The sequence below is a fragment of the Callithrix jacchus genome, chromosome 12 (genome assembly GCF_049354715.1).
Source record: "Callithrix jacchus isolate 240 chromosome 12, calJac240_pri, whole genome shotgun sequence".
Classification (NCBI taxonomy): Eukaryota; Metazoa; Chordata; class Mammalia; order Primates; family Cebidae; genus Callithrix; species Callithrix jacchus.
In genome coordinates, this window is record NC_133513.1 from 111,298,390 (window position 1) to 111,315,008 (window position 16,619).

At 39.1% G+C, this 16,619-nt stretch overlaps 1 protein-coding gene and 1 long non-coding RNA gene across 19 annotated transcripts in view; one reads left to right on the top strand and one right to left on the bottom strand.

Moving 5' to 3' along the window:
- FAM204A (family with sequence similarity 204 member A) overlaps positions 1-5,523 on the bottom strand; it is a 33,689-nt gene extending 28,166 nt beyond the window's left edge. For 2 of the 6 annotated variants that reach the window (XM_035269235.3, XM_009010350.5), the window contains exons 1-3: positions 5,472-5,523; positions 4,932-5,129; positions 790-970 (exon numbers count right to left, since the gene is read on the bottom strand). The gene's annotated coding sequence lies outside the window, so the exon portion shown is untranslated. The remainder of the gene's footprint in view (positions 1-789; positions 971-4,931; positions 5,130-5,471) is intronic. The other 4 variants (XM_078344078.1, XM_078344076.1, XM_009010352.5 and 1 more) reach the window with 2 other exon arrangements.
- A 55-nt stretch (positions 5,524-5,578) lies between these two features.
- The window catches only part of LOC144578513 (uncharacterized), a 206,731-nt gene continuing 195,690 nt past the window's right edge, over positions 5,579-16,619 (top strand). For all 13 annotated transcript variants that reach the window (XR_013524435.1, XR_013524426.1, XR_013524428.1 and 10 more), the window contains exon 1: positions 5,579-5,634. This is a non-coding gene — a long non-coding RNA (uncharacterized LOC144578513). The remainder of the gene's footprint in view (positions 5,635-16,619) is intronic.

Genomic DNA, 16,619 nt, shown 5'->3' on the forward strand with positions numbered 1-16,619 from the left:
AAAACCATAAAATTCAGTAAAGCATTGCTCAATAATGTTAGAAGCCTAACACCATACTTTGCAAGTAATTTAAGATTAAAATACCATATTTCAAGCCATTCCAATTAGAGAATAAAGTTGCATGTTTGACCTATATTTAATGCACAAAGCTTCCAGAGGGCGTATTATGTAAGAAGCAGGAAAATAACTAAAGGAAAAATTTTAAGCTATGTAAGTAGTTTGAGGCAGGTATGGTAGTAAAAAGGATAACCTAACTTTCAGCTTAATACTGTTTGCTAAAATAATATTAAATGAAATATAATCCTAACATTTTAACAAAAATATATAGCTTTTTAAAACAACAATACTATATTTGGGAAGCTAATAGTAAAGTTCAAGGTAAAATTTAGCAATAGCTACACAGTCCATTGGTAGAGAGAACCATTACGTTTAATGACTTAAAATAGCAGAATTGTAATCATTTACTAAAATTATAATACTTGAGTACATATTCACTACTGATCTCTATGGCACAGTCCATTTTAGCACATACACTGAGCCTAAACCAGTTCCTTCAAAAGATGCCTAAAATAGAGAAGTTGGTTGTACTGCTCATGATTTACTATCAATCTGAAGGAACAAAATGGAAGGATAGAAATTTGTTTTGCAGTTTTCTGTCCCATATTGTGATTAACCTGGTTAAAAAAAAATTACCATTCTCTCTGAAACAAAAGCACTGGGGATTTTGCAATTACAGATTTCTGTTATCTTTTAAAGACCTCCTCCCAGGTCCAAAGAATCAGATCTTACTTTTTGTGGTTTTGCTCCAGCTCATCACTTGGGGGCTCTCTGAAATATCCTCACCAAATATTCTGTTGGCTTTTTATGAGGAAGGACTCTGGCATCTAACTGCTCCAGCTAGAATCTTGACTCTGCCACTACTAGTGGTATGAGGAAATCATTTAACATCTCTGAACCTCAATTTCTTTATCTGTAACACAAGGATAATTATACTGCTTATAGGGTTATTCTGAGGATTAAATGAGATAAGCCCTTCAACACAGTGTTTAGGAGGTCCTAGGGGCTCAATAAATGTTAAGTTTTCTTTGCTATTATTTCTGTGCCCATGTATTACATTTTTATCATTTCTATTATGGGTGACAGGGTTCATAAGATAGTTTTGAAGTTTCTAAAACTTGTGGTGCACTCACTTAGCAGCTGATGCAATCATTTGCTTCCTTGATATTCATAGTCTGATGTGAAGTATCTGTAACAAATGTTAGTGTTTTGTTTTCTGAATGGAGCAATAAAATGAGAGGCAAATTACCAGGAAGATAATGGTAACCTTAAGCTCCAAGGTTCTTCATTTGCACAGGTCCTTCCAAAGCACTGTACCTAGTTTTCTATTCAGAAATTGCATTTCTTTTTTAAAAGAAGAGACACGAAGTTACAAAGCTCCAGGCCCCATAAAACCCAGATCTAGCCCTAAACCTGTCTGTGGTTTAAAGTTGGGGCAGAAGTACTCTTGAGATATTCTGATACCACAAAAGACATCATGTAAAATATGCCAATATTGAAAAACAGATGTCATGCTATTAATAAAAAAAGATTTCTCCTGTTCTGAGAGCAAGGGGAAGAAAGCAGTAATAAGTTCCAGTATGACTTGGTCATGGGCATATAATATACCTTTAGGCTCATTATCATTTAAGAACTTAGTAAGCAATTTCAAGTTTGGATTTCTTAGCATCACTGGGGTCTATATTAGAAATAACTGTTTCCCTTCCTGTCCATAAAATCTTTTACATGCCCAACTGTGTGCCAGACACGCTTCAAGACCATGGGGAAAGAAGTATGTAAAACAGGCAAAAATCTCTAGCCTCATGAAATGACATCTGCATGCATGGCAACATTCTGTTGAATTTTTGAGTCAAGTATTCCTTGACCTGGACTTCAGATGTGACTGCTCATGAAAAGCATATGCCTCTCCAATGGGCAGTGCACAGGTCTCCCACTAAACCACTGTTTTAGCATCTCTGCAGGGTGACAGTCTATGCTCTGGACACCCAAACATGCTTCCCCCGGGGAGCAGTCTCAGTTGCCCTGAAGAAGCCATGCTTTTTGCTGTTGTTGTTGCTCATCAGTCTTCAAGTAGTTATGCATTTTTATAGCTTTTAAAATTTTCTCAAAATTATATATTTTTAGCTCCTGCTGATGTGGTATTAAAATCTGTCCTCAATGTGGCATCTGCCTGGTATGATAATTTCTTGAGTATACCCAAAGGAAACAAATTAAAATAACTTAAAAAAAATGGAATCCACCACTAAATCCAGGCAAAATTCAAAGCAGGTATGTTTCTGAACTCCACTCTTAAAAATCTTTAAAGTCACTTGCCATTTTCCCACAACTCTCAAAAAAAAAAAAAAAAACAAATACAAGGGAGACTGCAAAACAGAGTTGCCTGTGTAAACAGCAGCCCAATTACAGATCAGCCAATATGGAATGGCTGCTTAGTGACTTTTGCTTTGGACTCATGTTTGAAAACAGTCTTTCTATTCATAGCATATACTTGTCACTCACAAAGTTTCCAACTGGCACCATGTTAGGCCTCCTGTTATTCCTGTTTTGGCTGCTGTGGAGGATGATTCTCTATTTCTTTGAAGTGTCTCTTATTCATGCCTTTCAGATTACAGTTCTTTATTTTAAGGCAGATAATCCCAAATTACCCTTTAACTGTGAAAATTCACTCAGCCAGTCTCAGGAGACATGGAATACCAGAGAACCAGAAACTTAATTTTTTTAGTATAGATTATAGTCAAGTCCATATAACAGCCAATGTATTAATTCATAAGCTTTTTTCTTTTTACCCTGCAACCAAATAATTTTCAATGTAATTATTTTAGCCCTAAGGAAAATGTAAATGACTCAGGATCCTTTGTCTTTCTATGGTTCTGTATATCACCTTCTTCATTTTATACACCCTCCACCTCTAGAGTTAAGATTTATTCCATCCCACAAGTATTCTCAAAGACATTCTATGTGTACCATGCAGAACATATCTTAAGTCTTGGGCTGACACAATTTGACATGAACTGAAAATATTTATATACTGTCCTAGTGTGAAAAACTAGGGGGTTTTTTTTTCCCTTGAAAACCACCCATCGTCATTATTTAGCAGAGTTGGTCAGGTAACAATGAATCAAAAACAGGGTACAGTTCAGTAGGTCCTAATCTAAGTAAGAATATAGTAACAGCGGTCTCCAAGCTAATTTCAAAAAGCTCAAACTATTTTATTTTTTCCCTTAGTGACATAGTACCATTTGCCTTTATGGGAAAAGACAAATTCGGTGAAGCATTATTCTTCACCACATGTTAATCAGAGGTTCACTGGTAGTTACAGGCCAGATTTTTATCAGAAAAACCATTCATAAATATGGTTTAGTAGACACAATCTTTCAAAATACAGCATCCAGGGAGAAATCAAATTATAATAAAAACTGTTCTGGATTGTGCACTGGTTATAGGGGAAAACATTCTTCAATGTCGGAAGATGGTTTCCAGTCCTGAGCAACGTAATTAGGAGAAAGCCACTGCATTTGTCTGGGCCTCCATTCTTAAGCTATAAAATGAAGGTTTGCTCAAATGATCTCTCAGATGTCTTACAACTGTAAAAATGTCTCTCTATGATTTTGATGTTATAAGTGCCCTAAATACCCAGAGTCACCTCATTCCTGGATGTCACATTCCATTCTCTCCGGGAGTGCACTCCTGATTAGAGCCCAGTATCCCAGTAGGTAAGGTTTGTCTCCTTTACCTAGCAACTCAGGCAAGAGGATGTTTTCAGAGAGACACTACACTTCAGGACACTAAGAAGGTGAAGAAACCCTAGTTACAAATGGGAACACAAGAATCAGAAAGGAGAAACAAAGCAGGTCACTGTTACACATGGCATACAAACACTGTGGCAGGCCTTGGTTTACCATTAGTCTTCACAACAACCCTTCCACTGGGAATTCCTATCTATATCCACCCCTCCCCTATCTGCCCCGCCCCCATCTTACAGATGGAATAATTCACCTGCCTAATACATTCTGATCCACTTGTTTTACAAAAATAGAGCCCCAAGGCTTTAGATTATGAACTTTTACAGGGCAGAGTTGTGAGTGGGGGCAAGAATTTGAGACTGGGTCTGAGAATGGTTTTAGCCTACATTTAAAGACTTGTTAAATTTGGTTAAGAAGAATTTTTTTCTGTTTGAGTACAGAAAGCTATGTAAGATGCTATACTAAATTGCATACATCAAAGTCACAGTCAGAGGTTTGAGTAATAATGTCATATTTTCTGGACAACCAGGCAGTTGCTTTTAACCAAAATCCACAAGATATATTTGAGCAGATCAATGAGTAAATGTTTTCTGGCTCCTTTCCAGAATTTAAATTCCATTTTCATCATATAAGGCTGTCTTATTTACCATATTTTGTATTTGATTAGCAATAATCCCAGAAACCTGAACTTGGTCTGATCTAAAATTAATTTCACTTGTATACTAATCATAAGCCACCACAATTATTTAGAATGTTAAATAATTTACATCATAATCAAGTTTCTGTGACTTAAAAATAGTTACTATTTTCAAGTATGCTAACATCAACATTAATGTAAATATCCTATTTACTTTTATGAAATGAATGTTCTCCTTTTCTCAAAAAGGGTACAGAAAGGACAACTGAATCACAGGCCTGAGAGCGAATTTAAGTTGACAATCGGCCTATCCAGAAAAACTACTTATTTAGCAAGATTCTGCATGTATGCAACTGTTTTAATTAAAGAGAGTGGTCGTTTACTTGAGGCCTGGAAAACATTTCCCCAGACCCAAGATCCTGCATGGAAAGACAATAAACCAAGTTAACAGTTCAAAGCTCATTTTAAGTCGATTCCACCGTTAAAATACTTACAAGGTCCAAGAGTGCAAAAGGATGTGTCTAGAAGGTACAACTGTTCCTGCTTGGCTGCACAATCCGGAACTCTGCGGGCTTTCTGACGGCAATGCCACACTCCAATCCCAAAACAGGCAGAATCCCCTCCCGGGCACAGAACTAAGCACTGCAGATTCCGAAGGATGTCTAGCCTGCTGGCATTCTCATTAACTGGAGCTGTTTTCCGGGATACAGCAATTGTAAACACGAGCCAGTTTCCCCAATCGAAAGCCTCCTCACTCTTCTCTCACTTTGACCGGGGTGGGATGGAGAAACTCCCTCCCGTTAACAGGCCGGGGAGGACGCTGCGACTCCCCTTCCGAGGAAAGCGGAGGGCTGCCCCGCCGTCGCTTCCGCAGGCCCGGACCGGGGGCTTTTCTAGCCTGCTCCAGGAGGCTTGGCCAAGGAACTATGAGGCCGCCCATGCCTGCTCCCTCGGCTGCCCGCAAGACGCTCTCCCGAATTCATCACGCCTGAGCCCGAGCCGGCGGGTAACCAGCCTCCATAAGCCGTACTCACCTGTCAGGAAGCGGCAGCCCAGCAGCCATCTTAAGACCCCCGTCAACATCGCGCCTTCTCATTGGCTGCTGTGTCTCAGCCAATGGGCTGGGACCATTCTGGCCCTAAGGTCGCCAGGGCAACCGGCCTCGCGGGGTTTCCGTTTTTAGTACGCCCGAAGGAGGTAATTCCTTTCTTTCTTCTTTTTTCTCTTTTCCTTCTTCCGAACGTTATTTTAAAGACTTTGTTCTTTCTTGATTCCCTGCTGTATGCCACTGCGTCTGGGCGAGGAAAGGGCTGACACAGACATTGAACTGAGAGTTGATGTGACAGGGAGGGAGACTCTTGGAGAGTGCTTTCTTTCTCGGCCCTTCTGTAAACGTTTTCATTCATTCATCCTTTCCCCTCCCTCTCTTCCGTTTTATATATATTTTCTTTCTTTCTTCGCCTACTTATTGGGCGCCCACTTTGTGCCAGGCATCGTGCCAATCCGTGGTTAGCGGAAAACGGGCAGACTCCTGCTCTCGTGGCGCTTACCATCTGGTGATGGAGTCCAGGGTGCTTGACCGAACTTTCTTCTTTTTTGTGGCAGACACTGTGTTATGCCCTGAAGTGGGTGCTTGGGGAGAATAGAAAATAAGGAAGAAAAAAAAAAACGAGAAAAGTACTGTGAAGAAAATAAAATATCCCGTGTGATAGGGATGGGAATAGGGCTATTTTAGAAATATTTTCATTTTCCGAAATAGTGTTTTATAATAAGAATAAGATTAAGTGTGCCTATTTGCTAATTTTGTGATGATTATATAATAAGAGCCTGGGCAACAGAGCCAGGCCCTGTGTCAAAAGCAAAAAAAAAAAAAAAAAAAAAAAAGAAAGAAAGAAAGAAAATACTGTAGCCTTCCCTCATCTGTGGCTTCTCTTAGCATAATTTCAATTGCCTGGGGTCAACCCAGGTCCAAACACATTATGTGAAAAATTCCAGAAATAAACGATTCAAATGTTTAATTGCAAGCCCATTCTGGGTGTCCTGATGAAACTCTTGCAGTGTGAATCTTTGTCCCGCATGTGTATGTTGTTATGCTACCAGGTTCTTAGTCACTTAGTAGCCAACTTGGTTATCAGATTGAAAATTATATATGGTGTTCACCATTATTCCAGGATTCAGGCAGCTATTGGAAGGTATTTCCTGTGGGTAAGCAAGGCTACCGTACACATAAAGCCTTTAACATGTTACCTGGCCCACACTAATTTTCAATCTGTGTGTTTTTTGCTGTTGACATTACCAATAATGTCTTTCTTCAAAGCCAGCTAAACATGTATAAAATTTTGCATTGCACTCAGAAATAGATCTCAGTTTCGCATCAACAGATGGCTAATCCTATTACTTAACTATCCACTACACCATCTCACCTCCAACATCTTCCAGAAGTTGCACCAAGTTTAGACAGCAGTTTTCTGTAACCCCAGAATCATAGTAAAACCTAAATCAACAAGTTTGGATCGATGAGGTCCCTTTTCCTGTTCACAGTCTGTGAGTGTAAAGTAGAAGCAAGGCTGAATGAGTTAAGGATCTGCATAAAACTCTTGGCCAAATCTGTTCAGCTTCTCAATAGGATTTTCCTTGTATCCAAATCTTTAAAAAGTTAAACGGTTAACAGAAAGGTGTGCCTGGGAGTGAGTGCTGTTGTAACCGTGTTAGGCTTCTTAATTGCTCTTCGTCTACTCAGGCTGTTATAGCAAAATACTACAGACAGGGTAGCTTAAGCAACAGAAGTTTATTTCTCACAATTCTAGATGCTGGAAAGTCTAAGATCAAGATGGCAGCAAAGTCGGTTTCATTTTGAGGCCTCTTTTGCCTGGTAGGCAGCCACCCTCGCCTTACTGTGCTCCCATCACCTCTTTGTGTGTACAGTTGGGGGAGCTCTCCCTTGTCACTTCTCTGTATTTAAAAGGACACCAATCCTGTTGGATCAGGGTTCTACCGTTCTGACCTTATTTAACCTTAATTACAGCCTTAGAGGCCACATCTCCAAATACAGCCACTCTGTGGGTTATGGCGTCAAGTAGGAATTTTAGGGGTGTACAAACATTCAGTTCATAACAACTGCTGATGATGGAAATGTGACCAGAATGGGGAAAGAGATAGCAGAGGGGGAAGAACTGAGGCATGGGGTAGGAAGGAATTAAATTTTGCATGTTTATGATGATCTGGGGCCAGGCACAGTGGCTCACACATGTAATCCCAGCAGTTTGGGAGGCCGAGGCGGGTGGATCACTTGAGATCAAGAGTTCAAGACCAGCATGGCCAACATGGTGAAACACCATCTCTAGTAAAAATACAAAACTTACATTATGTATAAATATAAGTTTTTGGGCATGGTGGCACACGCCTGTAATCCCAGCTACCCAGTTGGCTGAGACACGAGAAAGCTTGAACCTGGGAGGCAGAGGTTGCAGTGAGCTGAGATCGTGCCACTGCATTCCAACCTAGACGGCAGGAGCAAAACTCCATCTCAAAAAAAAAAAATATCTGGATTATTTCTATATATAACCTATTAAAGGATGCTCACTATTTAGTGCATATATTAATAACTGTAAAGTATAGAAGTGGCATATAATTATAACTACTACAAAGATTTACAAACACCAGATTTCATAGCAAAGGTTTTTGGAAAATCCTACTTCAAAAATATCTAACATTTTAAAATTAAGTTTCTCAATGCTGATTTGAGAATTCTTAACTACCTAATCATTTATCACATTACTGGATGCCCATAATCTATAAATGTAAATAATAGCTCAGACTTTTCTTCTCTGGTTGTAAGACCTTCAGTTTCTGATTATTGTTTTGCCAGTTTTCTAGGGAAAATGTCAGTCCTTTGATTTATGTTAATCAATAAATTTACCTTCCTTCCAGCAAATTCCTGCCCTGGAAGTCTGCCAAGCCATGCATTTTGTGAATGAAATACTTGTATTTGTGAGATTTCTATGAAACATAGAATTGTTGGATACCTTTTACTAAATCATAGTGAAATATCTGATGCAGCTAGCAAATTGTGCTTGAATTGTGTTGCATCTGGCACTAATTTCAAGCATGTAGCTTTCATTTAAATTCTCAACCATATCTTTAAAAACACAAAGCAGTTTTTCTTTGCCAAGAAATATTATGGTCTATGAACAATTTTCCCTTACATTTAATAATTTTTTAGTGTAGAGATTATAAGTCACACCCATGTTATAAAAGATTAATTGTGGAGTTCTTTTTGGTGGCTGCTAAATCTCTGATTGATGAATAATTTCTCAAAATATGATGAAATCCCTTAAACGTTTTTCAGTTGGAAAAGTGAATACAACTTTGTTGAACGTATAATAAATGTACTTCTTGGTGAAACTGAGAAAGAGAATATTAATTTCCTTCTATACAAACACTTCTTTTTTGGCATTGAGGGGGAAAAGGTGATTTAGTGATTTAAGCAAAAGAACTGAAACCAGGGAGCTCTGAATTTCAGGACTTATGTTGATGTCCTTCATGATTAAGGAATGACAATTTCTCTCTCTGGATTTTTTTTTTAGGTATGCAAACAAGCATCTATAAACAATGTTAGTCCTCGAAGAATATGTCGAATAACTGACACTACAATATCAACAGGACTTGACATTTGAAAAAACAAAATTTTTGCAATATAGGATATTACCAAAGAAAAGCACTTCTTATTTATTGGTCATGTCTAGTACTTTCAAATTTTTCAGGTCCAATAGGTTGTACATAGGGAGAAAGAAGAATAAGGAAGGGAGGCTTATTGAGCATTTCTGTATGCTTGGCAATTTATATCTAATATCTTATGACGTAGCTAGTATTGTATCTATTTTATAGCTAAGGAAATTTAAAACTTCAAGAGCTTAAGAAACTTACCTAGGCCAGGCGCAGTGGCTCACGCCTATAATCCCAGCACTTTGGGAGGCCAAGGTGGGTGGATCACAAGGTCAGGAGATCCTGGCCAACATGGTGAAACCCCATCTCTACTAAAAATACAAAAATTAGTTGGGCTCAGTGGCAGGTAATCCTAGCTACTTGGGAGGCTGAGTCAGGAGAATAGCTTGAATCAGGGAGTCAGAGGTTGTGGTGAGCCAGGATCCTACCACTACACTCCAGCCTGGCGACAGAGTGTGACTCCATCTCAAAAAAAAAAAAAAAAACAGAAAAAAGAGAAAAGAAACTTGCCTAATATCACATGCTTAGTAACATACAGAATCAGGGTGGAGAAGTTTCACTGGACTCAAAAGATCCTACTCTCTCCACTGTCACTGCCTCTTTTAAGAAGAGTTTCCTTGTAAATGCCAACACAATGCAATCAATAAAGCATGGGCATCATTACTAGCCAGTGGCATGATGTACCCACTGGGTACTCATAAAAAGAGAGGTTTCAAGCGCGAAATGTCTTCTGTCTCTCCTTCCCCCTCACAACCTAGTGAGTGATCAGATTCCATCTGAGGCATCCTCTTCAATCTTTCCTGATTCATTATATTGAAGTCTATGTTAATCTCCTTTTCCTAATACCTTCATCTTCTAAAAACATCACACTGTCTGATAAATTTCTCTGAATGAAGAAATACATGTAAAGATTTAATGTAGAGCCTGTTATGTAGTCAGAGGCCAAGAAGTATTAGCTTCTTTCCTTCACGTGTAAAAACTAAGAAACCCATAAATGTTCATAGAGTATTAGATTCATCTGTCAGTATCTTCATGGTCCTCACTGTGTGCCCAGTGCTCAGCACTATGCTAGGGGTTGAAGATTTAAAAGAAGAACTGTATAGAGACTGGCCTTAAGAAGTTTATAGTCTGAGACATAATGTTTAAATCGTAAGTATTAAAATTGTGAGGTTCATAATGTAAGTATGAACTATGGAAGTCCTAAGAATGGAGAAGTAAGCTAAGTGGAGTTTAGTATATACTATTTCCTTTGCCTTAAATACCTTTCTCTTTTATACCTGTTAAGTATCTTTTCATCCTTCGAAACCCAGAGCAAATATTACCTCCCAGGTTAGGCCTTTCCTGGGTCTTACAGTTCACACGTTTCTTCTCCATGCTTTCATGACAGTCAGTATGTAGCACATGAGGGCCTTCTCAGATTGGTTGTCATGGGTTCATATCCTCTGAGGTTGTGAGCTCCTGCATGATGAAGCTTGTCATGTAGTAGGTGCTCAGTAGATGTTTGTGGAGAGGATGGATGGATGGCAGAAGTGAAGATGCCAATGCATGTGACAAAGAGGAATATAGGGAAGGTGGTTTAGGAGCATCATGTGAACAAATGAAGAGGGACAGGAATGTTGTGATTTAAGAAGATATAAGAAACTAGCTTGTGTCAGACTGTGGAGCCTGCACTAAGGGGAACAGACAAGTTCTAACTTGATACAGTAGAAGGGACAGCAGGATTCTATCAAGGGAGTGACATAGTGAAGCAGGTGCTCCAGGGAGATTAATGTTACAGTCTTATGAATATAAAAGATGAATTTGGAGGGAGTTTAGCCAACATGAAGGGCCTCTGGCTAGAAGGTCATTATGGAAATGATGATTAGCATGTGGGCAAAGACAATGGGAATAGAGGACAAGGGACAATTCTCCACATCAAATCTAATGTTTTCCCCATTCATTCATTCATTCCCTCTCATTCTTACTTTTATATCTTTGCTCTTCTTATTGTTGTTCATGCTTTCCATCCATTCATATTCGGTCTTTAGTTTTATGAATTCAATCCATCCCTTGTGGATACCTTCTTTACTAGAATTTTCATAATACATTAACCTTGCTTACTTGCATTTTGAGACAGAGTCTCTGTTGCCCAGGCTGGAGTACAGTGGTGGGTTATCAGTTCACTGCAGCCTCCACCTCCTGGGTTCAAGCAATTCTCCCGACTCAGCCTCCCAAGTAGCTAGGATTACAGGCATGTGCCACCACGCCTGACTAATTTTCGTATTTTTAGTAGAGATGGGGTTTAGCCATGTTGGCCAGGCTGGTCTCATACTCCTGACCTCAGGTGATCCACCTGTCTAGGCCTCTCAAAGTGCTAGGATTACAGGCATGAGCCACTGCGCCTGGCCTGATTAATCTTTCAAACATCCCCCACAACAAACTATTATACATCACTTCTCACCCTCTCTACCTTTACCACCACATTCTCAACTTATTCTAAACAACAAAGCCGTTCCAGGTGAGTCCTCTTGGGGGCTAACCCAATCCATTTCCCTCTCAGGACAGAGTGAATCTAAAAAGTGCTTTCTGCCTCCTTTGATTCCTACACATCAGGGTATGAAAATTCCAGGCCAGCTAATCTCCTCCACACAAATACAGGTAGAGGTACACCATCTGGAAACCTCTTTCCAATTTTAGCTCAGTAACTTTAGAATCTTATTCTCCATCTTTTTTTTTTTTTTTTTTTTTTGGCCCACAAAACACCACTACCTATCACACTAATCATAACTGCTAGCACTAGATCCTGACGTGCTTGTGAAGGAAAAGCTATAAGCTTAAAGTGAAAAAGAAAATGAATTAAAGACTTCACATCTCACTTTGAATGTGGCCAGAAGAGCCCTTCAGAATCTCCCAGGGTTTCCACCATCTGAAGTAAAGGGCAATCAATTCTTATTCAGTGTTATTATTTAACTATTTTGTGTGGTATGTGTTGCAATGTGGCATTATCCTCTGTGGCCAGGGAATCTAATCACCACTCAGAACACTCTCTAATGAGATAACTGTTCTGAATTTCAGATAACTATTTAAAATAAACACCTGAAACCATGCATTTACAATTTGAGGACATCCTGAATGATCTGCCTTACTTTCCTGTACTATGTTCTGTCTTTGAAATGTCTTCAAATTGCTTTCTACATTTTTTTTTTTTTTGAGATGTGGAGTCTTGCTCTGCTGCCCAGGTTGGAGTGTAGTGGCATAATCTTGGCTCACTGCAACCTCCACCTCCTGGATTCAAGCAATTCTCCTGTGTCAGCCTCCTGAATACCTGGCATTACAGGCACATGCTAGAATGCCCAGCTAATTTTTTTGTATTTTTAGTAGAGATGGGTTCCGCCATGTTGGCCGTGGCTGGTTTTGATCTCTTGACCTCAAGTGATCCACCCACCCCAGCCTCCCAAAGTGCTGGGATTACAGATATGAGCCACCATGCCCAGCAAATTGCTTTCTATCTTTTAAGGTTTGGATACATTTACATCATTTAATTTCAGTTAAGAAAAGCACACTCCATTCTATGGTCTTGAATTACAGACATGTTTTCAGCCTACCTAACCAAGTCAGATACTGAGCCATGGGGCCTTGCCATCATCTCCTCCCATCTCTGAGCCTTTGACCATCCCCAGGGCAAGGTCTTCCTTCTTCCCAAATTCACTTCTAGGTCCTTTTTAGAATTCCATTCTAATTCATACATTGGCTTTTTTGTAGTCTGAGATATAATATTTAAGCCATAAGTACTGAAATTGTGAGGTTCATGATGTAAGTATGAATAGAAAAGTAAGCTGAATGGAATTTAGTATATACTATTTCCTTTGCCTAAAATAACTTTCTCTTTTATACCTGTTACATATATTTTCATCCTTCAAAACCAGATCAAATATATACCTGGGCTTTTTATCTATATCTTATTGTCTTATTTTTTTAATGGTCACTCTGGGGGTTACAGTACTCATCCTTAACTCTTACAGGCTGTTTAAAGTTAATATTTTAATAGGCTGTGTGAAATGTAGAAACATCGGAACTGCACAGGTCCATTTAAAGCTCTTGGCCCACTCTTGATGTTCTCATATGTACTGCATTTACACACATTGTAAATCTCACATTAAGACATTTTTATTTCCTTGAAACTATGTTTGTATTTTAAAGGCATACAGAGGAAAAAATAGTCTTTTACAGTTACCCACATATTTACTATTTCTGATGCTCTTCATTCCGTCCTGTAAATCTGAATTTACATCTGCTTTCATTTACTTTCATTCTAAAGAATTTCTTTTAACATGGCTTGTACTATAGATTTACCAGCAATGGATTTTCTTGGTTTTCTATTATCTGAAGATATCTTTATTTTACCCTCAGTCTTTTTTAAAGTGAGGTTTACTAAGGTATAATTTATGTACAATACAATTTACATGCAATATAAATTCACACCTTATGTGTACCCTGTGAGATTTGTCAAATGCGTATAGTCATGTAAACACTACTATAATCAGTATACAGAATATACCCAAATTGCCATCATGACCATATGAAGTCAACTACTTCTCCCTCCCCAGCTCCTGTAAGCTGCTGAGATGTTCTCTGTCCTCATAATTTGGCCATTTCCAGAATGGAGTTATATAAATGAAATCAAATAGTCTGTAGCCTTTGAGTCTGGCCTAGTTCAAAGAGCTTAATACATATGAGGATCATACATGTTGTTGTGTTTATCAGCAGGTTGTTCCTTTTTATTGCTAAGTAGTATTCCATTGTGTAGCTATAACATAGTTTGCTGGCTGGGTGTGGTGGCTCACGCCTGTAATCCCATCATTTTGGGAGACTGAGTTGGGTTAATATATATTAACATAAAAAACACTATTATTTATTTTTTTTTATTGCATTTTAGGTTTTGGGGTACATGTGCAGAGCATGCAATACAGTTGCATAGGTACACACAGGGCAGTTTTGTTTGCTTTCTCCCCTTCACCCACATTTGGTATTTCTCCCCTGGCAATCCCTCCCCACCTCCCCCTCCCACTGGCCCTCCCCTTTTCCCCCCTGTAGACCCCAGTGTTTAGTACTCCCCTCTCTGTGTCCATGTGTTCTCATTTTTCATCACCCGCCTATGAGTGAGAATATGCGGTGTTTCATTTTCTGTTCTTGTGTCAGTTTGCTGAGAATGATGTTCTCCAGATTCATCCATGTCGCTATAAACGACACGAACTCATCATTTCTGATTGCTGCATGATATTCCATGGTGTATATGTGCCACATTTTCCCAATCCAGTCTATCATCGATGGGCATTTGGGTTGATTCCAGGTCTTTGCTATTGTAAACAGTGCTGCAATGAACATTCGTGTGCATGTGTCCTTGTAGTAGAATGATTTATAGTCCTTTGGATATATACCCAGTAATGGGATTGCTGGGTCAAATGGGATTTCTATTTCTAAGGCCTTGAGGAATCGCCACACCGTCTTCCACAATGGTTGGACTAATTTACACTCCCACCAACAGTGTAAAAGTGTTCCTTTTTCTCCACATCCTCTCCAGCATCTGTTGTCTCCAGATTTTTTAATGATCGCCATTCTAACTGGCGTGAGATGGTATCTCAATGTGGTTTTGATTTGCATCTCTCTGGTGACCAGTGACAATGAGCATTTTTTCATATGATTGTTGGCCTCATATATGTCTTCTTTCGTAAAGTGTCTGTTCATATCCTTTGCCCACTTTTGAATGGGCTTGTCTGTTTTTTTCCTGTAAATCTGTTTGAGTTCTTTGTAAATTCTGGATATCAGCCCTTTGTCAGATGGGTAAACTGCAAAAATGTTTTCCCATTCTGTTGGTTGCCGATTCACACTAGAGACTGTTTCTTTTGCTGTGCAGAAGCTGTGGAGTTTCATTAGGTCCCATTTGTCTATTTTGGCTTTTGTTGCCAATGCTTTTGGTGTTTTGTTCATGAAGTCCTTGCCTACTCCTATGTCCTGGATGGTTTTGCCTAGATTTCCTTCTAGGGTTTTTATGGTGCCGGGTCTTATGTTTAAGTCTTTAATCCATCTGGAGTTAATTTTGGTGTAAGGTGTCAGGAAGGGGTCCAGTTTTTGCTTTCTACACATGGCTAGCCAGTAAAAAACACTATTATTTTAACAGATAAAAGGGCAAGGTCACAGACAACTTTTAAAAATAATCAAAATATAGATTGGGTGTGGTAGCTCATGCATTTAATTCCAGCACTTTGAGAGGCCAAGATGGTTGGATTACTTGAGGTCAATAGTTTGAGACCAGCCTGGCCAACAAGGTGAAACCCCGTCTCTACTAAAAATATAAAAATTAGCAAAGACCTGGAGCCAGCTCAGATGCCCATCAATGATAGACTGGACAAGGAAAATGTGGCATATATACACCATGGAATACTATGCAGCCATGAAAAGCAGTGAGTTTGTGTCCTTTGTAGGGACATGGATGAATCTGGAAACCATTATTCTCAGCAAACTGACACAAGGACAGAAAATCAAACACCACATGTTCTCACTCACAGGTGGGTGTTGAACATTGAGAACACATGGACACAGGGAAGGGAGCATCACACACTGAAATCCATTGGGGGCGCTAGGGGAGGGACAGCAGCAGGTGGGGAGGTTGGGGAGAAATGCCACATATAGGTGATGGGAGGATGGAGGCAACAAACCACCTTGCCATGTATGTACCTATGCAACAATCCTGCATGATCTGCACATGTACCCCAGAACCTATAGTACAATAAAAAAAATACAAAAATTAACTGGGTGTGGTGGTGGGCACCTGTAATCTCAGCTACTTGGGGGGCTGAGGCAAGAGAATTTGCTGGAACCCAGGAGGCAGAGGTTACGGTGAGCCTAGATCCTGCCATGCACTCCAGCCCATGCCAACAACAGCAAGTCTCCATCTCAAAAACGAAAAAAAAAACATAGTTTGTCTATTTACCAGTTAAAGGATTTTTTAATTGTTTTCAGTTGTTAGCAATTATTAATTATACATAAAGATGCTAAAATGCTCACATAAAGGTTTTTGTGTAAAAAAAGTTTTCATTTCTCTTAGGTGAATACGAGGCATGGGATTGCTGGATTGTATGATAAGTGTATATTAAACTATGTAAGAAACTACCGAAGTGTTTTCAAAAGTGGCTGTACCATTATGCATTTTCATCAGTAATGTATGAAAATTCCTGTTGCTCCCCATTCTTCAGTATGGACATAAAAGATAAGTGGGTTTAAATATGTAGTGGTATCTCAATGTCTATCAATTATAATTTATCTAATAACTTATGATGTCTCTGTATTGTCTTGACTTTTTTAACTGTTTCAAAGAGCAAAAGTTTTCCATTTTGATAAAGTTTAACATCAATTTTTTTCTGTCATAGTTCATGCTTCATGTGTTATGTCTAGGAAATCCTAAGAAATCCTTGCCTTGT